At 38.6% G+C, this 26,684-nt stretch overlaps 1 protein-coding gene across 1 annotated transcript in view; it reads left to right on the top strand.

The window, feature by feature from the left end:
- The window catches only part of RAD51B (RAD51 paralog B), a 386,975-nt gene that overhangs the window by 51,958 nt on the left and 308,333 nt on the right, over nucleotides 1-26,684 (top strand). The window lies entirely within an intron of this gene.

Genomic DNA, 26,684 nt, shown 5'->3' with positions numbered 1-26,684 from the left:
GGTGGTGGCTGAGCAGAAACCTGTGTCCTCTCTCCCGTCATGAAGACAGGAAAGGCATGTGCACATCGTTTGGATACCTCAGTCCGAAACCAAAACCTGGCACTCCTGTGAACAAATTACCTGTTTGTGAATGACTTGGTGATGAGTTTCTTATCATTCAAAACAGCACCTGGAAGATCTTTTTAATCAACAGTAAATTTTCCTGAGAGTACCTAATGTGATGAACAGCATTGCATGTCCAGCGGCAGCATTCAGTGTGGATTGAAATGTCTGATACTGGCTTAGTTAAAACCACCTTATAGCTGAGCTCTGACCTTGCTCTTTTGAATCTTACAGTGCAGTGTAATATTCCCCGTTGTCTTTTTTGCCACTTCTTATTTTTATGGACTGTTTTTAGAGTTGTGTGCTTTAATGCTCTTATGTGTGGTGGGATTTTTGCTGGGGTGGGTTTTTTTGTTTGCTTTGTTGTTGTTTGGGGGGGTAGGTGTTGGGTTGGTTTGTTTTTTTTATTGGTTGGTTTGGTTTTTGTTGTTTTCTGGGGGTTTTTTTTGTTTTTTTTTCCTTAGTGGATGTAAACCAAGTTGGAAAAGAAATCACTGGCCTCTCCTATTTTCTGTGACTAAAAAACATTAAGTTCTCCTAAAAACAGTGATTTGGATGAAGCTGCGTTTTTAGGGCTCTGGATTTCCTAGACAGTTGTCAGTTTATTTCAGAGCCTTAAGGTCCATTAAATGTAGCTTGTTTGATAGTGAAGTTATATTTTTAATAAAGAAGGGGGAAAGGGTATGAAAGATCTTTAAAATACTACCTTGTACTCAGGAAATGAAATATTTTGGCTCTTTAAATATGGTGCTTGGCCATTTATGTAACAAAAAAATAGCGGCTGCTATTTGCCAGATAGTCAGAAAGGGTTCTGAAGGAAAATATTCAGTCCCCAAGAAACTGGTTAATCTGTGTTTATCTCGCAACTTGGATGCTGGCCCCTGGTAATGGATCTGAAAGCTTGTGGGGACACTGAGAAGGCTGGGTCTTGGTGTAGCATATTGTGCTGTGGATCCTATTCCTGAATTGCACACACGTCTTCTCCCTTGGTTTTCTTATGAAACACTTGGGGATGTAGATAGAAGGCAGGATCCCATGTGAAGTGGGAAGGGAAAGATGGCTTGGATAGGTTGTATCTAAAGTTGAAGAAATCCTGGAGTGACTCTTAATAGATAGAAGTCAATGACAGAGGGAAAGGAGAGTATACTAGCAGTGATCTGGGAATGTTGGAAAGTTAGCACTTGGTCTAGAACAAAAGTCTTAATATATACTATAAAAAGAAGAAAGGGCCTTTAGTCTCCAAAAGGGGGGGAAAGGAGAGATGGATGGACTCAGTGCACCTGTTAAGACAGAGGTGAGGATTCGAGGCTGTTTATTAGGTTTGCCTACTTCAGTCTAGGAAGAAACAATATCTTGAATTCATTTGTCACTAGGTTTTGTGGACTACAGAAAAATCTCAATGTAAAAGTAATTCTGATACACAAAAAGCAAGGTGTTACGATAGGCTTTTTTTTTTTTTATTGCAAAGCTGTCTGCTTTATTAAGAAGAACACTTGTGAAATGGGATGTTTTGCAAACAGTATCCAGAATAACTAAATATTTAGCATTAACAAGACTGTGGAAATCATATAGAAAAAAAAGTGATTTTTTTTTTTTTTTTTTTGGTGGCTGTTCATAGTTCCTTTGAAATCTCTGCAGGAGTTCAGGCGTGATGTTTTTGCATAACAGACTGTATCTCCAGATCCTTTAACTTGCCTTCTTTAACCCAGTAATTTCAGTACTTTTCCAGGAGGATCGCTTTTGACTTCCTGTTCTCTGTTAATTCTTGCTCCTGTGTGTGTTGGCTAGTTGTCAGTGTCCATTTCAAATACTGATGCATTTAAGTGTTGTTTATCAAATTATTTGTATTCTTACTAGAGTAATGATCTATAAAGCATATATCTTTATTAATTTGAGAATTTCTAGGCTGTAGATACGTAGCAGTGCCTGACCTTTTCTGGGAATAGATTAAATACTTTAAAAACAGGGGGTTAGAATAACTGTGCAAATTTAGTTTAAATTTACAGACCAAAAATATTTTTTTAGCCAAAAACATAGGTTCTTGAAGGGTGATACGTACATGAGGAGAAACTGAGAGACATGGTTTTTTGATGTTCACCTGCTTATTTATGAGCAGTGCACCAAGTTTTTCTTGTCTCAGTGCCAGCAGAATCAGACGAATAGTTTCTTTGCTGATACTTCAGAGCTACTGTCAGTCAATACTTAACCCAAAAAATTCTGTCTCTAGCAGTTTCAAACTCCCTCTGGAACTTCTATTTATTTCTATCTGCTATTTTTTTCCTCGTGAGTACATACACATACCTGTTCAAAACAACTATCAGCAAATCATTTGACTTCCTTCTTGGATTCTCCTAAATCTTTAGTTTTAAGCAGCATTTATAAGCCTGTGATTGGTTTTAGACTTCCTTTGCATGAAACCTGTGTCTTTATAATATCTTAAAAACAGAATATAATGCCAAATTTGAATGACATTTGATTAATTGATTACAATGAAACTAGCATTTTACAGTATTTTTCAGTGATTGTGGGGGCAGATGTGTCCACTCAAGAAGTTAAAGAATTATTTTTTTTTTTTCCTCAAAGTAGTCCTGTAGACTCTGGAAAGATATCTAAGTGTCATTTCCTTTCACCTTGCTGGTATCAGTCTGCCTTCAGAGAGCAGATCAAGGGATTTACATGCTGCTGTGTTGTGCCTGCCCCTTTCCCAGAACCAACTGACTGCAACGGCAGTGTTTAAAAGAATACCTTTGTAACAGGATGATTTGCAGGCAAAAGTAACTGATCTTTATTGTTTTACTAAAAATAACAGGTGCAAACCAGGATTTTTCTTACCTTGAACAGTTACAAAAATGAATAGCTTTTAAACTGCTACATCAGAAAATATTTACCATTGAAATAACCCTATTAGTAGAGTCCTATTTGACATCTGTATTGTTCAGAATTTGCATTTCTGCTTTGGCAGTTTTCTGGGAAAGCAGGAAAAGTGTTGTAAAATTTTTTTCTTAGAAAATGTAAGCAAGTTAAGTTCTGCATAAAACTAATACATTTTGTTTGGGATGTGAGTCCGCCATGCAAACTAAAAAAGTTCTAAATGCAAACTAAAAAACTAAAAACGTTCTCCCTGCACACAGACTTCTCCTCTGTGAACGTCAGGTTCTAGTGGACCTGGTGTGTAATCTGTTGATACTTCCAGTTAGGTGAGCCAGCTTTGGGTCACGCTTGGAAGCAACGCAGCGAGGACAGCAGTCTGTCTTTGTATGTGAGTAACTATTCAGCGTCTTCAAAATCATCAAGAAGACTTGTTTTTTAATCTTGTAAGATCAGTTGAAGGCAAAATGTGTTATTTCTCAGACACTGATGTACCAATAAAATGTCTTCTGTGCTTTTTCCTCATGCCATTTTGTGGTGGGTTGACCCAGCCCAGCAGCTAAGCACCCACCAGCTCCTTGCTTCCTTCCCCTCTGGGATGGGGGAGAGAACTGGAAGAGCAAAACTGCTGCCCAGCCAGCATCCAAGCAACAGCCAGACCCAGTACACATATTGAAACTCTGACTGACCTTACTGGGATGTTAGGATGGACATCTCACTTCCCTGATAGCAGCATGTGCAAATACTGAGAGCCCAGATCAGTCAGACTGAGATGTGGTGTTTGAGGCCGCTTGATGTTTTCATAGTATTACTGTACTGTCAAACTTTAATTTTTATCTGTGTGGGACTTCAGAGGAAGAGTATCAGGATAGGGCTCTACTGCCAAAGTCAAAAGGCTGAAATGGAGAGGCCAATTAATGTAGGCCATTAATTTAAAAACAGGTGTGATAGGTAGAAAGATGAATGTGTTTTGCTATTTGAGTGTTGAGTCATTACAGTATTTTTGGGTAAGTTACAGACTAGTTTCTTTGTGGTTAGCATTCACACCACAGAGAAGTTTCTCAGTTTGCATTAAAGGGAAAACTTGTTGATTAGCTGAAATGAAGTTGGCTTCCTTTGGGCATTTTAGGTTTCATTTGAGGTATGTTAGTGGGACACCTTTCTGAATTATGTGCTTTCCTTCTGCAAAACATTTCTTTGGGAGTATCAGTCTTGAATTTTGCCACTTTAAAACTGGCATTTTAAAATCTAAATATGTAAGATTGATTGTTGAATTAAGAGACTGAGTTAGTGCATGACTTGAAGTTTGTGTGTTCTCTGCTCAGAAAATCAAGATGCTGATATTCATGTATCCACTCCCGGTTTTTTGGTAACTCGACTTTTAACATGGAGGTATGAAAATACTAGTCAGTTTTCACAGCCTTCAACAGAGTAGGGTGCTGTATTTTTATTAAACTGTTGTTTTGCTTCATAAAATATTTTGCAAAGTAAAGTAACACCCTAATAATAATTTCTGTTTTGCTAAAATATTTCGTCTTGGGATCTCAATGTTTTACAAATGTTGATGAATAAAACCTCCTTTCACTTCTGTGAAGCACATGGTGGTATTCCCATTTAATGTATGGAGTGGAACCCAGATGTATTAACTTACAGTCCTGGGCTGTAAGCAACAAATCATCTCCTCCCCTCTGTTTTTACATGGATCGTCTCTGCTTTCCAACTCTTCACTTTATGAGATTGTTAAGTGCACAATGCAGTGATTTACTGTTGATCACTTTTCTAGCATTTTATTCTAAATGAAACAGCCCTGCAGTTATGAGTTGCCAAATGACAGAAAACAGGAGCTCCCCCAAGTTCAAGCTGTTTTAAAGTCTAAAGACTTACAATAAAGAAAATAATTAAGTGAATGGTGTCAGGGAGACCTGGGTTTTACTGTTAAGCTGTCACCGACTCAGCTGTTAACATCTTTGTATTGACAAGCTTGTGGTTGTCCGCTTTTTTTGTAAAAGAAACCTGTACTCCATCACTGTTGAGCCTGCAACTAACATGAAGGCCTGTCCTTTTTGATTCTGTTTAATATCCCTTTTTTTTCAGTTGCAACACCTAGTGATGTGGCCATTTTGTGTCTGATACTTGTAGCGTTGCTTCAGAACTGCTGACCCCATAGGTTTGAAAAAACTCAGCACATCTGTGGTGTCCTTTAAAGCTACAATTAAGAGACAAATATCTGTTGCTGCAACTGTTGTACTTATTGCGTCCTAAAGACACAAATGCATTAGAGATTGAGGTAACTGCTGTACTCCAGAGGTTCTTGTGGAAAGGTCTTTTACTGGTGTCACTGTGCTGAGCGCCTGCTTGTCTCGAGTTTGGAGATGCAGGCGTTTTGGGAGATTCATCCTTCATCTACAGAAATCACAGATGTACGTGGATATAATTTAATGAGTTGATCTCTGTATAGTGCCTCACTTATCTAATGAAATTGGGTAGCATATGTAGTTTTGTGTAATTTTAAAACGGTATTTTGGAAGCCCTTAGCACTGGGGTATTGGAAGTTGTAGATGCATCGTCAAGCGCAAACTGCATTACATCCTGTTAGTGTACTCTCAGGGTACCTCAGCTACCTTAAACTGACACCAAAAGGAGCCTAAGAGCTTTCTTTCTCAGGTACGTAGACTTGTTTCTTCTTCCAAGGAATGGATTTAAAAATGAATCTTTTTGGTAAATGAGCATATGCAAGGCCAGAGGCCAGCATAGAGAATGACTTCTGCAAAGTATTTATTAAATGTAATACTGCTATAAAAGGGCCTTCCCTCCTCCCCAGCGCTATGAAGCAACTGCTTTTCCAGAATAAAGAATCAGGAAAAATAAGGAAGACACACACACACACCTTTTTTACTTTCTTTTTTTTTTTAAACACTCTATCTCCATGTAAATGAATGACTGCAAGCATTGGTCGTGGGGCTTTTGTACAGAAAGGATAAGAGGAGAAAAGCCAAAAGGTAGGGAAGGGGGTGAAAAGCAGAACTTTTAAAGACAGCACTTGAAGAAAAGGGTACTTTTTGTGAATTTGCTCTGGAAACCAGTCTGATAACCTTGGCTATAGAGAGACGGTTGTTCAAAGTCGTTATCTTAAAAGTTTCCAAACTTTGTTGCTCCTCAAACAGCAGCTCCGTGGTACTAAAATTAATGCCTTGTCAGGAGTTCTGTGCACCAAGAAGTCTCACTGATCTGAGTAGAAGCCCTGAAGATTAGGGTGCTTACCTGAATGCTCATGTCAGAATTCTGAGCTTTACGTTTTCATGGTGGTGCTCATACGACTGCTATCAAACGTTGCTATGTGCGTACCAGTAAAACAGGATAATTTTGAACTAAGTGGGAGGGAGGGAGCATTTGGCTAGTAAAAACTTGCAGTTTTTAGCAGAAAAGCCTCTCCAATTTTTATTTCTTGAGAAGAGTTGGAAGAAGAGAAATTATATATCTGAGAAATCGGTAGTTTTCTGATGAAAACTATTGTATCTGCACAAGTTCAGTTGATAGATCATTCTGTCTTAAGTTTCCTGACAGTTCTTTAAAAAATGTTTAAAGACAAATGATGCCAGCTGTGTTGCATCAACAATTTAAACGGATTCCTCTAGATTTTTGCTGATACCTTTTCTGAAAAAATGTGTTCAAGTGACTGACTTGGTGATGAAAATACTCTATAAACATTGGCTGTGTTTAAAGGAAGACCTTATGCATTTTAAGTAGGCTTTGTAACTACTACCACTTCGTAACTTCCTGTGGTGATGACAGCATTGAGGCTTTTTCGTAAATTAAATTATAAATTATATAGCTGGTTGTGTGTATAGATTGTGTGGTTCTGAGTAGACCTGTCCATCAACAGTTTAAGCTTGGAGACTTTTCTCACCTAGGCAGTGTTCATGTTCCTTATCTCATTTGATTTGCATGGGTGACCTAAGGGCAGCTGATTCTTCACACTCCCCAGCTCATCTCAACTTCTTTAATTCAAGATTAAAATTTTAATGAAAGAGTTTCTGCAGTCTGGTCTAGTTTGTTTGGTTAACAATCGCTGGCAATCTAAAACCTGTTGCTCTTTCCCCCCCTTGTTTTTTAAACTCTCCAGTTGCTGCTTATTCCAATGTCCTTGTCTTCTTGAGGGTTACTTTTGGTTGTGTAATATGAAGACTTGAGATTTCCTTGTCTTGAGCTACATGACTGCTCAAGCCAACCGAGGCTTCATTTAGTCAGGCCTTTGGCACTGAATATCAAGGTTTGTCCCTCATGTTAAGAGCTGTGCCAATCAAGCATGGGCAAAGCATATGAAGCTACTACTCCTGGGGATCTTAAGTTGCTGGGATATGTTGTGTTTGTAAATTGCGGAGTTCCTGATGAGGAAAGGCTAGTGTTTTTGATAATTGTAGAGGCAAAACCATGTCTTTACTGCTTTTCACTTTTTCTTTTATCCTAGTAGGCACAAGACATACTACAAAATCTGAACTAGAGAATACTAGATTATTGCAACTCTGATGATAACAGCCAAGCTTGGACTGCAGGTTTGGGTTAGCTCCAAGGTAAATGCGTGTCCTCACAGAAACAAAAAGTTATGGAATTATCAGTAAGCTTGAATAAGATAAAGTGTGGCCCAGGAACAGGTATGGCCAATGTGCATAATCATTAGTGGTAGGACATTTGAAATCTGAATGTTTGATGAGCAACTCACTTTTGCTTTAAAATAAACACAGTGGACATTAGATTTAACTGTTGTGGTCAACAGCACTTTCTCAGGGTATGCAAGTAATGTGAAAATTTTAAAATGAGGTAATTTTGTAGCATATAATTAACATATTTGTGTATTACTGTATTTTACAAAGGGAGGATAGAAATTTGTGAGATAGTGTTTTTTATTATTCTAACGGCTCCTGAAAGAGACTTTTGTAAATTATTATTATTTTTTTTTAAAATTTAGGGAGAAAGCCAGGTGAAATGTTAGAAAAAACCTGTATTGATGGACTGTCACATTAGTCTTGTGTGCATGCAAGAGTGTTGTGTGCATAGAAGGGGAAATACTAACAGGAATGAAAATGATCAAGAAGATATTAAACTCCAGCAGCTCCAGAGCTGAACTATCCAGTTTGAATGAAAAATTTCATGGGCCATCCATTCGGAGAAAACCATCCATTATGGTCCAACCATCCAACCACGACCGTGCCAAAACACAGTAACTGTTAGAGAAGGTATCTTAATTCCTGGTCACAGACATGTCAAAGGGAACGATCCATGGGTGAGTAGTTACATAGCACTTTCTTCCTAGTTACTGTAGATGAGTTTGTAAATAAGGCTTCCTTTTACTTGGAGTCATTTGTCTTTATACTCCTTTGCACTTGCATATTTAAATCTAAATTAAATATTTAATTCTAGGCCTCACTTCTTATGTGCTCTTTCACTTTATTTCCTCCCCCTTGGAAGCAGGATCTAGCCCATGCAAATTCTATGCCTGCTTGCAGAAAATTAGTGGTTATGTATAATGGCCTCGTACCTGCCAACTGATGATCTGAAGTTAAACTGCAGTTGGTTGGAGTTAGAGGAAATGTGTTTGAAGTAATGATTGTTTTGCAGTTTCGCTGTAGACAAGCCAGCTTATGGTTGGCCGTGTTTTCAGTCATGTTTATCCTTATAGCTTATTCAAAATAAATAGAAGGGGAAATTACTATTTTTATGTTAAATCCAAGATTAGCTTATAAAGATCAGATACTGATAACAGTTTTATCATAGGCAGGGTGATTCTAGATTCAGGGTTTGGATGCATGTCAAAACTGTTTTAACCTAAAGAGGACCTCAGAAGACTGCTCCAGATTTTCCTCCTTAATTTGTATTCGATGTTTGTTATTTCACTCAACATGGTTGCCTTATTCCAGTGTCAGTGATGGATGCTTTAGGAGCTTGCATATATTCTGTCACTAAAAATCTTTGACCCTACCTCCAGCTTTGGAGCAGAAAACAGTGACAGAGTTGCTTCCTTCTGATCATTGTAGTCAGACTGAGTCCGTAAACTGGCCTGTCACATATGACTGGAAGAACCCATCAGAAATGGTGTTGGGATGTGTACTTTTTCTTGTGATGTATATAAACATGGGCTGACATGACACTGAAGAGCTAGTACGACTTGTAAGGAAAAGGCAACATGACAACTTCAAAGACAGAATGTCCTTGTAGCTGCCTAACAGCAGTAGAGTTGCACATCCGTTTTTCACCAAATATGAAATATTTAAAGATTCACAAAATTGGAAGTACAAAAGAGATCCTTGTTCTAAAGATCTCATCTATTTTTAAACTGTGTATTCCTCAGAGTCTTTAGGGCATGTGGCTCTTAATGACTATTATGATTATATTTCAAGGAACTTGTGCCCTGTTAAGATGATGTAGTTTTTCCCTCTGTTGTCGTTCAATATATTTCCTTAATTTCTGTGTGCATCATAAATATGTTGTTCTGGAGGAAAGATTTGTCTCTTAGTGAAATAGAGTAGTACGAAAGTACAAAAGACGAGTGTTTCCTAGACAGGAGCACGTTCTGCAAGGAATGGACAGGTGACTTCAGGAACACTAAGAATGTAAAACAGGGAGAGCATAAAATCTAGTTATAGATGCTTACTAGGAATTGGGAAAGCTCAGTGTGAGGTGTGATGGGGAGCTGTGTGCATGTGCTTTAGGGAGAAGTGGGGGGAGGAAGCTAAAGACAGTATCAGAAAAGCAGGTTTGAAAAGGATGGACCATTGAAGAGAGCCAAGCAGTAAAAAAGGTCTAAAAGAACATACTACAGGACTTTCAATACTTCATTCCTCTAATCTACATTTACAGGGAAAAATGTAAATAAACACCTTCAGAATTTTTAAGAAGTTACTTTCATTGTCCAACCAGTAGTACTTATTTAATTGCTAATAATCATTGAGAATGCCCATTAAATGGATCAGGCTGTTGGGTGCAAGTTGGATGACACTTGAGTTTTGCCACTTGTCTGGTGTGGCCTCAGAGGTCATAGCAGAGGACCTGATAATGCAGATGTGTCATTCCACCACTTGCACCACCCTATCCCTTATCTTTTCTGTCTGATTAATTTCAGCATTGGGGTTAGTAGGATGGTTACTGGTTTTACTTCGCCAGGCACTGATTAAGAATATAGTAGGCCCAATGCTTTCTTCTGCTTCTGTGTAGTACTGAAATGCACATGGTTAGTTGTTTGTATTAACTATTCTACTTTTAAAAAAACCCAATCTTTTTCCATAAAGGTGAAGCTGCTTCTTGCTAAGAATATCCTGTGTTTACAACGTTTGGGTGTTCCTCAGGGACTGATGGTGTCACAGATGAGGTCAGTTTTCAGCAATGTAGTTAGTGCCAACAGAGAGCTTGGTGATGCCACTGTCAATCAGAAACCTTTTAAAGTCCCTGTTACAAATGTTAAAGTTCTTGCCAATTAGAGGATGCCTTTTTGTATGTGTTTATTCAGGGATTTGAAGGAAAAGCCTTGAAGGCATTTCTCCCATAGATCATATAAACTTCCATTTTTAATCCCAGATCCTGGTAAATTCCAGATGTTTCAATATTTTTGCACCAGCTTGTTCATTGTTCTAGTTGATATGAAATAATGAATGCAATGTAGAAAGCAAACAATAGCCCAAAGTACATTCCCATGCCCCTGCCCTGTATCTAATTAGTCTGAAACAACCAAGTGGAATTAACTGGACCAATGATGCAGGCCTTCAGCAAAAGTCCCTTCCTAAAAAGTTAAGAAATTCTTACAGGCAAGTTTGTTCCCCTCCCTTTTTTTGAAAGATGGGGCAGAGGTTGCAGGCAACGAGAAACGTGAATAACAAAGTGAAGCCTCTGAAATAATCTGAAGCAGTTTGCTGAACTAACATCCTTTATAAAGACGTTTTGTGTACTATGACTATGCAGTGTATTCCAGTAAGGTTACATTAATTACGTCAAGTTTTGCTGAAAGTATCTTAAATGTGCTCTACCCACCATGACCCCAATTACTTGGCCCTAAATGAGGGGAAATATGTTTCTCCTGAGATCAGGAAGCCTAAACTGCAGCTGTGGTCTATGCTGTGTATGTGAGCAAAGCCGAGCAACCTCCTTGGTCCTTGTGCTTACACAGTCTTAAGTCAGAGGAAAGCAGTTTTCCTGTAACCTATACTTGATTGTACTTCTTTTGATGGTTAACTTCATTACTTTTGCTATTTTTGTACCAAGTCCAATTAAAACAATTGGACTCTGAACCAGCTTCTGTCTTGATTAAGAAATGTATTTATATGGGGTAGCGTATGGAAGCACAACCTGTTAACAGCTGCAAATTTTGTTGATTAAACTAGGTGCAGACAAATTTACAAGAGAAACTGTTCCGTGAAAAATTCCAGTTCACTGACATCCAAAGGTATCCTGACTATTTTCTTACCAGTTTCCACAGTTTCTGGCCAAGAATAATACTAGGTTTCTTGCAAAGTGTTGACACTGGAGGTTCTAAATGCTAAATGTTTTATCAATCATTTTGAGTTGTCTTGAATCTCAGTAAACAAACATATCTGTGCAGACACCTGGAGATACTCCTAGCCCTTGAAGACCACATTGTTTTCAACCAAGCTTTCAGATCCTTGTGAGGCCACAGCAAAGTTTGTTTCTATCATCTGCTGAGGGGCACTACAAGGTAATGTAAGTTACAGGACACTGTGGCCTAATTTTTGTTCCTTACGGAGTTTAGTGAAATTTAGGGATAATAATACTTGCAGCTCATTTGGACAAGAAGGCCATATGGGTCCTGACCTTGTCAAGCAAGACTTGAAGTGTTCTGAAAGCTTTCAGTATTCTATCTTAGAGTCTCAAAGCACGTGGCAAGTAAACATTCCTCTAAAAATCCGTTTGATATAAAATAAATTATTCAATGGATAGGTAACTAAAGCATGGAGAGTATAATCGCTACCTCAATGATTATTAAGTGAGTCAGTTGCAGACCCATCATTGATGAAATAGTTGGGGATGTCAGAAGATTTGAATCTCAGGCCAGCAGCGAGACCACATGCAGTATGAAGTGATCATGCCAAATCACTTCATGCCAGTAAATCAGCTTGGTCTCTATACAAACTCACGTGGCACAGGGAATAACCAAGAGTAGCTAGACATGCACACACTGTCAGGGCTATGGTCATTGGCATCACAGAGACATGGTAGGAAGACTTCTATGACTGGAGTGTTGGAATGGAAGGATACAGACTGTTCAGGAAGGATAGGCAGAGGAGATGAGAATGTCACCATCTATGTCAATGACCAGCTGGAGCGCATGGAGCTCTGCCTGGGGATAGATGAGGAGCCAACTGAGAGTTTATGCATCAGGATTAAAGGGAAGGCAGGGACAGGTGACATTACAGTGGGGGTCTGCTACAGGTCACCTGACCAGGAAGACTGAGCAGATGAGGCCCTATACAGTCAGATAGGAGCAGCCTGACGTTCACAAGCCCTGGTCCTCACAGGGGACTTAAACCACCCTGATATCTGTTATATGGGCAATGCAGTGGGGCATAAGTAATCCAGGAGGTTCCTAGAATGCATTGATGATAATTTCCTTCTCCAAGTGATAGAGGAGCCAATGAGTAGAGGTGCCATGCTGGACCTTAGATTGAGAGTAGCCCTACCAAGAAGGACTTGAAGGTATTGGTTGATGAGAAGCTCAATGTGACCTGGCAACGTGCGCTCGCAGCTGAGAAGGCCAATGGCATCCTGGGTTGCATCAAAAGTGTGGCCAACAGGTCAAGGGAGGTGATTCTGCCCCTCTGCTCTGGTGAGACCCTACCTGGAATACTGCATCCAGCTATGGAGCCCCCAACATAAGAAGGACATGGACCAGTTGAAGTGAGTCCAGAGGAAGGCCACGAAGATGATCAGAGGGATGGAGCACCTCTCCTATGAAGGCAGGCTGAGAGAGTTGGGGTTGTTCAGCCTGGAGAAGAGAAGGTTCCGGGGAGACCTTATAATGGCCATCCAGTACCTGAAGGGTGCCTACAGGAAAGACGGGGAGGGACTCTTGATCAGGGACTGTAGCAATAGGACAAGAGGTAATGGTTTTAAATTGAAAGAGGGGAGATTTAGATTAGATATTAGGAAGAAATTCTTTCCTGTGAGGGTGGTGAGAGACTGGAACAGGTTCCCCAGAGAAGTTGTGGATGCCCCGTCCCTGGAGGTGTTCAAGGCCAGGCTGGATGGGGCTTTGAGCAACCTGCTCTAGTGGGAGGTGTCCCTGCCCATGGCAGGGAGTTTGGAACTTGATGATCTTTAGGGTCCCTTTCAGCCCAAACCATTGTATGAAGTATGTAATGTTTAAAATGAGACCAAATTTTTCACTTGTGCATAAAAGTCCATACTCATCTGTCATCGTAATTTGTTTTTTGATTTAGAGACAAATGCATAACACTTTCTGGAATTGCTGCTGGAGCTTCATAATCTGCTTTAACGGCCTGAAGTGTGTTTGCAGTGCGTGAGGAAATTCAACTGCTGCGTTTGCTGCTTTGAACTCATAAATCACCCTGCAGGAAAAATCTCTGTTGAAATACATTGATACAAATGGAAACAAACATTTTTTATGGATTGAAGTTTCTAATTCTCAAGGTGTGATTATATACATAGAAGCTTAAAAAAAAACCCCTATTCTCAGGAATTTACAGAAGTATTTGGAACTAATTAAAGCAATTATGCCCATACATATAAAGTACAAAGCTACACTGGAGCAGAGGTAATAAAATTTGGAGTTAAATGTCAAACAAATGTAGTTTGCATAAATATTCTTTATCGTGGATTACAGATGGTATTTCTGTTATTTGGTGTGTCAGAAAGCAGTACAGTCTGGTATTACAGAAGAAACAAGTGTGCTTCATGAGGAACACATTATTTCATTTTCAGCTTTTGTTTTTGTCTGATATCTTGCAGCAGATGTATATATACAATTTTCTTTTGTTCCAAGACAGTAACTTCAGACAGCAAAAAGGATTTTTTTTTTTTTTTTTTTTAATTTAAAGTGAGAATAATCCAACTGGTGCAGACCATATTTGTTGATTGACAGATTTTTAAAGGAGAAAATTTAAATATAGAGAGCACCATAGATACATTATGAAAAGATCTCCCAGACTAAAGCAATCTTTGGTTGCTGGTTAAAGAACATTGATCTTTTCACCTGAAGGTCAGCTATTCATGCCTAGACCATGAGCTCAAATGAAGCTAAATAATGGATAATCTTTAATAATCTTACCAGAACCTATGTGAAAAAAGGTATAAAACTGTGTTTAAAAATATCAAAACATTATTGAGGGTAATATGACGTAGAGTCAAGAAGATTAAATTTTTATACACAACCTTAATTTTTCCCTTTTGGGATTATGAGATAATCTAATCTCACTGTTGTGTATTTTACGTGATATCTCTGCCTCAATCTGTTCAGGGAATGGGACTGTTTGCAATGAAGGAGACTTGTTTGCAAGATTCATTGCCTCATTGGTTGCAAGAATTGATTTTCTGAAGTGAATAAGACCTAATCAAGACAGCTGAATTCTTCCCTGGAGAATCAGATATGCCTTTGGTTAGTTAAACATATGTAAGTATACTTAAGGATGACTAAATCATAAGCAGATTTTTCAGAGCCGATCATTAATTTTCTCACTTTCTGGATGCTTGTTTTGTGAGATTAAAAGTGAAGTGTTCAGTTCTACAGCTACATTTAGTAGAGGCTGTTCTTTTAACAAATTAAATATTAATGCATGCAATATTAAACTGAACAATCAAGTCCTTTGTGGCTCAAAACAAGCACCCAAAACTCTTTACATTAATCTGTCTGTGGGCCCATTCCTTATCTGTAAATGGGATGAATCCCTTTCTCAGGACAGAGGTATTCTGAAGGCAAAGCAGCTGTGAAGCACTTAATGTAGGTTTCAGTCACTAAAGAAGAGAGTAATTTGGTGCTCAGAGCAGAACTTCAGCAGTGTGCCGTAAGTGAGGGCTTGGATTACAAGCTTCAGAATGAAGAGAAAACGAAATGAATAATTTCTTCTTGAGAGCCATCCTGCACGCATGTAATTGTCTTTTTATAGCCTTGTTTTAAGTCTGATCCTGGAAAATTAAAATAGGTCGAGTTCAATAACGTTCTACAGGACTGAAAGTGAATTATAACGGAAATAGTTATAGATAGTAAAGGAAGCTGAGACCCCCATCTGTAGTAACTTAGATACACAGGATCCTGATACACATTGTCAGTGAGACAGCATTTTCCTAAGTGGAAGCCTTGTGGCATAAAGCAGTCTTGTAGTTCTGGGATCTTGCTTGAGTGCCAAGAAAAGGAACTAACGTAAGCTTGCCCCTTTCTGAAAATTTGATGCATATAATGAACTTTTTTGACAGAAGATGGTTAGAACTGTTTCTTTGGTTAGCAGCCTCCCATTGCATCAAGTGTAACCCAGTGGTATTTTCTAGTAGCTGTTGTTGTTAGGATGAGGTTTGTAGGCAGTTAGCAACTTATATTAAACCATCTACGAAGCACTGTAACGGTGGGGGCAGGAGAACATGAAAATGCTGTAAACTATGCTGATGTTGCCCTGAAGTGATTACTGAATTTGTCTACAACTTACCATTTATCCTAAACTCATCCTGATGTATCTTTTACTGCACATATTTGGTACCTGCATTAGCCAAGGCCAAATGCAGTGGCAGCTTAACTCCTGTGCTTACTTCAGGTTTGACAAAAGGATTTTGGGGAGAAAAAATTCAAGATTTTAGTTCTGAATTGTTCTGTGAACTGTTTTGCAGTGTAATGGGGGGAAAACATTCCATGCCATTCTCAGCCTTACACATAGAACTTCACCAATCTGTCAAGTTTGTAAATAAAAATATTTTAAGTGAGGTGTATGCTCACTTCTGGCTTGCTCTTCTGGTTAACGTAGTAAATCATGCATGCTATAGCATAAGCACATAGCAAACCTCCAAACAATGACTTGAATCCTCTCTTCTTTCCCAAATAATTCTTTCAGAAACTTGAGGATCCAGGACAGAAAATATGATAGGCTATTTTGTAATGGTTTGTTATCTTGAGATGCCAGTGGCATGCAGACCAGGTATACGTGTCTGTATGTTTATACAGTCATATGACTGTATGTTTAGTGTAGTGGAAGTAGATTCAAGTTTCAATTGTCATGGCGTTCCTGTAGGGATAGACCTGATAGATCTCATACGCTGAGTGGTAGCACCACATCATATAGATACTGGAGGACTGGAAATTTCCTGTATTTGGAGATGCTATCTATCATGGAGCTGCCCAAACAGCTTGCTCTGATTTTTTTATTTTATTTTATTTTCATGTCAGGCTGGTACAAATAAGACAAGGGCCATACAAAAGCAGCTTTCTCGGGCCATCTGGAATCTAACTACTCCCAGCTGCTGCAAGTCAGAGACTAACTGGTCTTCTGTTGGCAGGTTATATGTAATAGAGTGGTCTAAAAGGAAACCATTGCTTTTGTTTGATCTTCCTGTACTTGTTTCACAAGCTTTCATATACCATTCATTAATCAAGAACACAGATAAGTGCTAAGAGAAAGGAAGTAGTCCAGCTGCTATTGCAGTAATCAAAGTACACTAGGAATTCATAATCATCTGTGTAAATAGACTTCACAATAAAACTAATCAGTGTAGTGTCACAGGAAGTGGAATCATATACTATCTGTATTCTTGTTCTTCTTTCCTTCTGAGCCCATAGGGTAGAGTTAAGTTTTTAAATCTATTTGAGCATCCTTGCATCATAGAAGTGTGAGCTATATGGAGAGAAGTCCACCCTGAGATTGCAGGTCCTGGGATGTGCTGCCTTCTGTCCATCGGTCTTAACTGCTGGAACAGTTCATTTTGATTCTGTTGATCTAACTCAGTCTGTTTTGCGGAATACTCAGCAATTCATCTACTCTTTTCTCTCTTCTTCCCCATTCTGCTTTAACTCATCAGGAGGTCACATGTACTCAAAGGCTTTTTGTGTGTTCTCTAGCAAGTTGCACTCCTTGTTGCCCTCCCTGTCTTGTTGTTCCAGAGGAGAAATGTCAAGCAATGGAAGATCATGTTTTGTTCTAAAGGAAGAAAAACTTAATGTTCTATATCACAGCAGAGGCAAAAGTTGCACATTTTTCCTCTGTGTACACTTATGTTCTGCCTCTATGTTGTCTGTCTTAACTGATTCTGAAGTTACCAGGCCACCAAAGGGAATTCTAATTACTTTGGTTATTACAGTATAATTACTATGTTTACTATCTATTAAGATCCTCAGGGTAATAGAGTTGGGTGATCTTGTTTTTTTAGGCAGTCAGGGCATTGAAAGATTTCAACTTGCCTAACTTTCCAAACTGGAAGAGGCTGAAAGTTGTGTTAGTCCTCTGATAGAAGCCTCTCTACTTGTGACTGACTTATTAGCATAATTGAGGTGTGAAATTCATCTAGCTAGGAAAACATTAACTTGGTGGCAATACTTAAACTTTTATGTCAAGCTGGTTTTTTTTTTTTCTTCTAGCTGCTTCTTTCTCTCCTTAGACAATTTCTCAGATACCTTCATCAGATACTACAGCTAATTACTAAATTGCATCTCCCTTCGGTAATCAGAAATATGTATGAGGTGCCATATTTGCTCTGCAGTGGACTCTTTACCAAAGTTCCCAGCTTTTATTTTTTTTTTCTAACTAAACTATGGCCAGTCAATCATTTTGAATACCATTCATGAGTTCTTTTCCTCTATTACTTTTCATCTTGATCTTAATCCTGCTGGTGCTCATGGAGCTGCTATAACTTAATAATAATAGATAAAAATATTATTTCTGCTAAACTGCTATTCTTTCCAAACCAACCAATGTCTTTGTTAGGAATATGAATTATACAGTTGTACTCTGTGTCATCCAACAAGCTGCATCATTTTGACTTCATTAGGTGTACTTCTCAATAGAGCTACTTGTTTCGTTGATGACAGTGTTGTGTCTGTGTTCTGGACATTTTTGATGGTGCTTATGATTTCTTTATGCTTTGAAGTTACACTCATGGAGAAAGTAAAGGAAAAAAATACTGATGTATTTAGAGCCTCACTTACACTATTATATTTTTTACTTATGCATACACTTTTTTAGCCAGTCTAAGAGCTCTTCTAGGAAACATTTCAGATTGTAACTCAGTCTAATAACTTTGTATCTGAGCAGCTTTCAGTGCTTCATTTGAAGCCTGTATAGAAAACATAGCCCTCTTTGCGTAAATGTTAATACCCTTGATGTCAGTACAGGCTTCAAATCTCAACTTTTGTCTTCCATACTGCCCTTCGTCCTTCAGAAGGTTTGCTCTGTGGTGGGATGTTTCACTTGCAGAGTTGGCTCTCAAGTTGCAGAAAGACTTCTGAGAGAGGAGGTGAAGCAGAGATTTTACACTGCTTCAGAGCCTCCATGTGTACTTGGTTACAAATGGTCTAGCCTAATTTAGGTTGGCCTTGTAGTGAAGGTATCCTCAAGAAACAGCTCTTTCATAATCATATCTGAAAAAAAAAAAGCAATGAATCAATTGGTACCCACTTGTGTCTCCTTGCTTGTGACAAGGATTCTAGTATGTGTAAATTGAAGGCTACGGATTTTGCTTTCGTTGTAACAAAAGGTTTTCTTTGTTGGGCAGTCTGTATAGCTCAGTCTCAAAATCAATTATCCGGAGGTTTTTGATCTCATCCTTGTCCTTCCATGCTCTGTATTTTCCTGCTACTTTATTTTCTTTTGATGCTCTTTTTCACATAGAAGTATGTTGATTTTGTATTTGCATGTAGACCATTCATAAATACTTAATACTCAGTGAATTAATGGCTTAAGGATAGCATATTTCACTGCATGTATGAGAAGGGTTTCTTCTTTCTCCTTTGTAAATGAAATATGTGTATCTGCATTCATAATGTATTATTCTGCTTGTTGTAATATAAATGTAAAGTACTTGAGTCCTTTATGGTGCCCTATATCTTTGCTTGAGTTCTGGATTTTTTTTCTGTATTTATATAGATGTCACACCATGGGTTATGGGTCTTGCTGCTTTTTTTTATGTCTTTGGTTTTTAAACTTTACCTTGTTATTCCTTCCATGTTTATTTTTACTTAACTTTGCTGCTTTGCAACATTTGTTCTCTTCTATGAGGCTTTTGTTTGTGTTTGTATTTACTTATGCCCTGCTGGTTGGCATATTAATTGCCTTTGTAATCATGTGTGTGCTGCTGAGTATTTGTTCACGTATCTTTTTGTTAGTATTCAAGTTAATAGTATAATGAGATTCACTGGAATCTGGTCCATATCTAGAATATACTTCTTCTAGAAATGTAACAATAACCAAGTTTTTCTCTGTTAATTCAAAACTCTCATTCTCTTTTCTCCCCAGTGACATGGGACGCGTTGCCCTTGCATTGGGCTGTGCACCATCTCTCACCAACTGCAGGGCACATTTTCTGTTTACCTTGTTTTTACCTGTCTCTGTGCAACCTATTTAAAGTTTACATTGATGCTTGAAATTTTTCCAAATTGAACTGGCAGATTTATTTGTTGTAATTGTAAAAGCCTCATGTTGTGCATATTTCTTTTACTTTTTACCCTGTTTGTAGACAGATAGTGCTTTAATCAAATATTTGTGATCTAGTAGTTGCTCTCCTGGGTTTACCTGTAATCTGTGGTTTGCCTTCTGATGCTGTCTATATTTCAGTGGTTACTTAAGCTGTCCTAAAATTTGTGTCTGTAATGATGCAAAATTATGCAAATACAATGCCAACTCTTTTATAATATAAACCAGACCAGGCTGTGCTCTGGTTTTTGGTTGATTTTTTTTTTTTTTTTTTTCATTCTCTGCAGCAGGTTCTTGCTACTCTGAGTGAAAGTCAAAAGAGACAGAGAATATAAATCTGCTTTTAAAGTTGTATCTCTTAATGTTACAAGCTGCTTCATAGTATGTGGGTCTTTCTCAAGTTTAATACCACACAGTTCTGTCAAATAACCCTGTTACGGTCAGCAATAATTGGCACCTTTATTGATAGCTTCTGATCAGCTGCCAGAGATCAGGAAATAAGTAAAAATATATTTCACTAAATAACCTGAACAGTTCTGTTTCTTATACTCTGTAAAGATGGCTCTCTTGGGCAATATGGAGACAGGGAGGGCAGGGTTCAATAGCTTTAATTAAAATTGCCTCTTTTGTACCAGATCTGTACTGTACATATAAATTCACCTCCAGGAATGCCAGTGTGTCCACAATAAGTTTACAGAGCGAAATTGTGTTACTGCAGTAGAACAGCGCTCGGAAGGGGCAAGAACTTTATGTGTGTTGCTCGCTGCTGGTGCTCGGAACTGCAGAAAGCTCACGGGAGCAAGCAATAGGCTGAAATCAGGGGAAAGTTATTTTGTTTTCTGCTCCTGCTTACCCACGTGGACACCATCACCCTGACATAGAATTAGAGTGGGAATTTGTTCACAGTTGAATATATGCTCATATATTCATCTTTTCATTCTCTGTACATTTTCATATGGAAAGGAAGATCTTTGAGTATCCATAGATAGATATTTTTGTTAGATTTGATTAAACATTTTCATGAAAATAAGATATATCTTGGTTTTGATTACATTAGACTACTGTTTTCTGGAAAAAATGAGAACTATTTGGATGATGCAGTTTTATATAACTGATTGTTGTAGAAATATAATTATCAACTATGTTTCTGAAGTTTATGTCTATTTCAAAGAGCATCCTGGATTTTAAATACAAAGCATCATCTCTGATTTTAGGTGTTTTGTTTTTGAGTTGCTGCTTCTGTGATGCTTAAGCAAACAAGAACAGATTATACTGAGTATCTTCAAATGTTTTTGCCCATCAGGTTATCTCCATGACTGTGTTACTGCCTCGTCTTGTTGTCCCTCCTTTCCTGTTTTTTTCTTCTCTTTTCTCTCTATGTTTTACATTTAAACAGTAGAGTTTTCACACAGTAGGGATGGCTAAAAAAATTGTGGTTTAGTGGGGTAAAACAAGCATTTTTAAGAATAAAACCTTAGACTAGATTGTTTCCATAAGACAAGATAATGTTAGTTAAAGGATCATGCACAATTTTCCACTTTGAGCTGCTGTGAATGTGTCTCATGCCTTTCAAAAGCACATAATCTATAAGTGGCAAAAGTGTGTTTTGTTTTTCAAATAGGACAGGTGAAAGCTGGGCTGACACAATCAACTATCTTCTTGACACCTCCTGTGGAAAACAGCTTAGTTTGCAGAACTTGCATTAATCTATGGTTGGTTGTTTCTTTTTTCAAAATAAGTAGTAGGCATTGGAGTTTTCTCTCCCACCCCTTTTGTATTACTGTCTTTTATTCCTTTGGCTGAAGCAATCTGTTGTGCTGAGTATGAAAAAGTAAATTGGGTGTGGCAAGGTACAAGGTACTGTAGAACTCGTGCATACTATAATAGTCTAAAACCTGATAAATACTTCTATGCATATTTGTGCAAAATCAATTATATGGAACGTTCTAAGCTACCTGGACACATGCTTTGTTCATTGTCACATAAAACCATGGCTAGTGAATTATACCGAATTATACTCTTTAGAGGTCAATGTTCCATAAAACCTAAAGACATTTTAGTCTAGTCTGTTTTAAAAGAATGACTGTCATTCAAATTCCAGTTTAATTTCTTTTATCGTCTATAGTTGCATACATGTGCCTGTACAGATTTTCCTCTTGCTCTGACATCCATTTTCATGAGAGAGCTGCTCTACTTTAAGAGTTGAGTAAACATTTTAATAAGCATGACTTTGTTCTGCTCTTGGGGAAACTCAGACTTATCAGCGTGGGTCTATTGAGAAAGGTGAGCAAAGGTCCCCCGGGCGTGCCAAGTCAGCAGCCTGTGCGTGCCGGGGACAAGAAATGCATTAGAGAGGCTGCAAGTTTAACAAGTCAGAACGTTTTCACTATTTCCATATTTATCAAACATGTCAAGGAATGCGATCACAAGGCCTTCCAGGGATTAGCTGCTCTAGTATTTTGATTGTTTTGTTTGGTTTTTTTTTTTTTTAAACTGTGACAAAAGCCAAGTTCTCAATGTGCAGCAGTGCTTTCATATCTATGAATGTGAAGAATGACTGGCTGATCTTGGAGATCTGTTCTGAATGGCAGGCAGCATTCTCTAAATGTTTAATCATACCCTGCAACTGGTGGGGACTTACGCTTTGGGAGATGACTAGTGTTTTGGCATGTTTTCTGTGTCTAAAAGCCTGGAATGAATTTTCTGTAGTGTCTGTAAATATAATTCTGTGGATGAACTAGTCAATAATACTTAAAAACACCTGTGTCATCTGGGCAGTGAATTTAATCTCTTTAGATGTGCAAGTGTTATCAAGGCCTTTTGAATACACTGGCTTAGCAGCGTACACAAGATTTTGAAAACTGGAATGGACACGTTCTCTTCCTGCTAATACTGAAAGCTCACCAGAAAATGAGAACGAGAAATGAGGGAACTCAACCACATGAGAGAGAGGTCTGTTTGCAAAATGGGTTTGATTTCATGACTGGCTTGCTGATACCTGATTCTAGGGGTTATTTGGTAGATTGATCTATCCCACTTACTGGTGCTGTGTACTCTTATTGTATGAAAATTATGAAAAGGATGGTGGTAAATGGACTGAAAGTCGTATATCAAGTTTCTAAAGGTGAAAAACATAGGTAAGCACTGGAATGGGTAGAAGGGTTTTCACTATTTTTGATACATTTTTGTTTTCCAATAGCTACATTCCCCAAACTTCAACTTCATAGCTTCAACTCGTGTTACTGTAATCAAAGACACAGGATCACATGCCTGTGCTCTTGAATATGTGTGCAAAACAGCCTTTGAAGTTCTGGCCAGTTTCAGCCAGATTTGAGAGAAGATTAAAAAAAAGTTCTTAGAAATGTGGTGAAAGCAGATGACCAGCTTAAGAAGGTGGAGAAAAACTGTAGGTGCCCCTAACCATGTGAGAAGATTCAACGGGTCCTCAGAGTTCTTAACCTATTGCAAACAAGCAAGCAAAATGCTCCAAGTGTAGTACAGCCTGTTCTGCCTTTAAAACCTTTGGAAGAATGATGATGAGTTCTGTTTGAAGAACTGATTTTATGCTCCAGGAAAAAACCTGTGGAATAACTGGAGCCTTTCCAATTAATGTAGGAATATTGATCAAATATAGAAAGAGACCATAAAAGAGTCCTTTTGATGTTAGTGAGTCTAGAAAATTGTTGCATCTTGTTTTCATTCACAGTGGTTAAAAAATCAGTTGGGTTTTTTTGCCATAGGTTTATTGTGATGAAATAGAGATTTGATGCAAGCTGTTATTTGTTTTGGGTACAGTGCCTTTTTTTTAAAAAAAAAAACTTGTCATCTTTTTCTTGTTATTTTGGCATTTTGAGGGGTGGGAGGTTTTTTTTTTTCTTTAAACACTTGCATTTATGCATTGATGTGTTCCAGCTGGTAGTTCATGGGCTAGATCCATGGAACACTTTGTATCCTGCTGTCTTTTCCTTGAGGAAGAACGGACCACGTATAAAGGCTGTACTTGTAATCCACGCTGATTCCTGCAGCTGGGCAGCAGTTATAGCCAGAGTCACGTCACCTGCATGTCAGTGTATAAGAGTAACTTGGAGGTGAACCTCCTGGCCATGCGTTTGGCTTTGCTCTTTCAGCTCCTTCCTTCTCCTGCAAGGTTGGGCAGCTTAACTAAAGAAAGAAGTATGTTGTGCTTAAGTCATTGTCTAGAAAGCTGCATAACAACATGCATGAACAGTGAGTGATAAAATACTGCCTGGAAACTTCCTGGTAAAGATCGAGGGTTTTTTCTGTAACACTTTTGAAAGAGAACAAATTTGGTGAATGTTGATCAGAACTCTGACTATTAATGAGATCATCAAATATGATTTAATATTTATTAATGTCCAGAAGGTCCTAATGTAGCTTTCCAAGTTAAGATAGGAAAGAGAACTTAATCATGTTATAGGTTGCTCTAGGTTAGCGCATCTGTTGACAGGCTTGATTTTTAAAAAAATCACAGTTCCTATACAGTGAAGTTTGTCTGCACTGGCTATATATTTTAGCATCTCCTGAGCCCAGCCTGTAGCTATATATTCTTCTTACCGAGACATGTCTCTAGTATGTACAGGGCATGAGGGTGAAAGAAATATTTACTATTAAGATGTGCTACAGAAATGAAAATAGCAATAATTCTGTTTTACTCTTATGTAGCACCTCTCATCTAAAGATTTCAAAGCACTTTAATAACATTCAATTAAGCTTTAAAATGTCCCTCTGTTATAGATTGATTATATTCCTTGTTTACAGATGGGGGAAATATAACTAAGTCCAGCACAAAATGTTGCAAAGGGAGCCCTTAATAAGAGCCAGGAATAAAACCCCAGGAACCTTAAATCCCAGTTTTCTGCTTTAGGCTTAGATCCAGCAAACACTTCTGCAGGTGTTTTAATTCCTGCACTGCTCACATGGTTAAAGTTAAATATCTGAATAAGTACTTGTAGGACTGGGGATATAATATTTAGGAGTCTTGCCTTTTTCAATCCGAGAAATGTAAAATGCCAAACATATTTCAAACTGGTTTTGGGCTTTGCACTCTGAAATATATATTAGGTAATTCTGTGGGAAATCATGCTGAAGAGGTGATGTTTTTTTCTTTTTAAAAAATAATCAGCTTCTTACCTCCTACAAACTAAACCGTAGAAATTTCAAATATACCATCAAAATGCGGTTCTATACAAGTTGAGCTTAGAGTGGCTCTCTTGAGAGGACACTGAAAGACCTTTGCTTGTTTGCTGTACCAAGTTAAAGATATGAAGGGATAGGAACATAGGGGTTTTCCCGTTGCGGGAGAGGTGAAGTATAAGCTGAACTCCTTTGACAGTACAAAAAAATACCAGTAACTTATGCTTATTGTGGAAATTAGAATTGGTTATGTCATCAGTTAGCGCTGTAGGTGTAAATCTGCTCATGGTGTTGAAGGGGACAAGAATTTAAACAGCTTTTAAATGGGCTTTGGCCAGCTTGAGGAAAATGCTGTATTTCATTGCAGCTCTGATAACAGGAGACTTGAATTCGTGTCTTGAGCAGCCTCCTTCTTGAGCAGTCTCCTCTATTTATAAATATAATATGAATGATCTATAAATAATGAAGAAACTTTAGGAACAATGTAATACCATAGGGCTAAGTTTTGATCGAGCATCACTTCTTTTTTAACTACTTCTTCAGTCTATTTAATTTCTGCCATGTGTTCACCTCACCCCAGTAGCCTTAACATATGTTTCAGACCAAGCACTGCCAAATCCACCACTAAACCATGTCCCTAAGCACCACATCTACATGTCTTTTAAATAGCTCCAGGGATGGTGACTCAACCACTTCCCTGGGCAGCCTGTTCCAATGCTTGATGCCCTTTTTGGTGAAGAAAGGCCGTTTCCTCTTGTCCTATCATTTGTTACTTGGGAGAAGAGACCAACATCCACTTGACTACAACCTCCTTTCAGGTAGGTGTAGAGAGCTATGAGGTCTCTCCTTAGCCTCCTTTTCTCCCCACTAAACAGCCCCAGCTCCCTCAGCTGCTCCTTATCAGACTTGTTCTTCAGACCCCTCACCAGCTTCATTGCCCTTCTCTGGACCCGCTCCAGCACCTCAATGTCTTTCTTGTAGCGAGGGACCCAAAATTGAATGCAGCATTTGAGGTGGGGTCTCACCAGTGCTGAGTACAGGGGGATGAATGCTTCCGTAGTCCTGCTGGCTACACTGTTCCTGATACAGGCCAAGTTGCTGTTGGCCTTCTTGGCCACCTGGGCACACTGCTGGCTCATGTTCAGCCAACAGTCGACCAACTCCCCCAGGTCCTTTTCCATCAGGCAGCTCTCCAGCCACTCTTCTCTGAAGCTGTATCGCTGCATGGGGTTGTTGTGACCCAAGTGCAGGACCCAGCACTTGGCCTTGTTGAATCTCATACCGTTGGCCTCAGCCCATTGATCCAGCCTGTCCAGATCCCTCTGCAAAGCCTTTCTACCCTCAAGCAGGTTGACACTCCCACCCAACTTGGTGTCATCTACAAACTTACTGAAGGTGCACTCGATCCCCTCGTCCAGATCATTGGTAAAGATATTAAACAGAGCTGGCCCCAGTACTAAACCCTGGGGAACACCAGTTGTGACCATCCACCCACTGGATTTAACTCCATTCACCACCACTCTTTGGACCTGGCCCTCCGGCCAGTTTTTGCTGCTTGTAAACTAAAACATATAAGTCTGTCTCCCTGTTATTTAGTAAGATATTAGGTAAAAATATATATGTTTTGACAAAATATTAGTTTTTCTCTGCTACTGGTAACCACTTGCAAACAGTGAAATATTGTTTAATTATTTAAAACAATTTTATCTGCATTGTGCTTTCTTGTGCTCTTCTCATTTTGGTCAATGGAAGCACGTTAACAATTTTTAATAGGTTTTACTTTCAGACTAGTGCACAGAAACAAACATCTGTTTGGATGGCTCATACTGCAGGGGTAAACTTTACTCATACATCATGCACATCACACAGAAGCACCATATTCTACTTTTGCCCTTTGGCTAGGATCTCAAGTGCCTGATAAGATGGCAAAGACAG

The sequence above is a fragment of the Numenius arquata genome, chromosome 6 (genome assembly GCF_964106895.1).
Source record: "Numenius arquata chromosome 6, bNumArq3.hap1.1, whole genome shotgun sequence".
Classification (NCBI taxonomy): domain Eukaryota; kingdom Metazoa; phylum Chordata; class Aves; order Charadriiformes; family Scolopacidae; genus Numenius; species Numenius arquata.
This window is presented reverse-complemented; position numbering and strand designations above follow the sequence as displayed.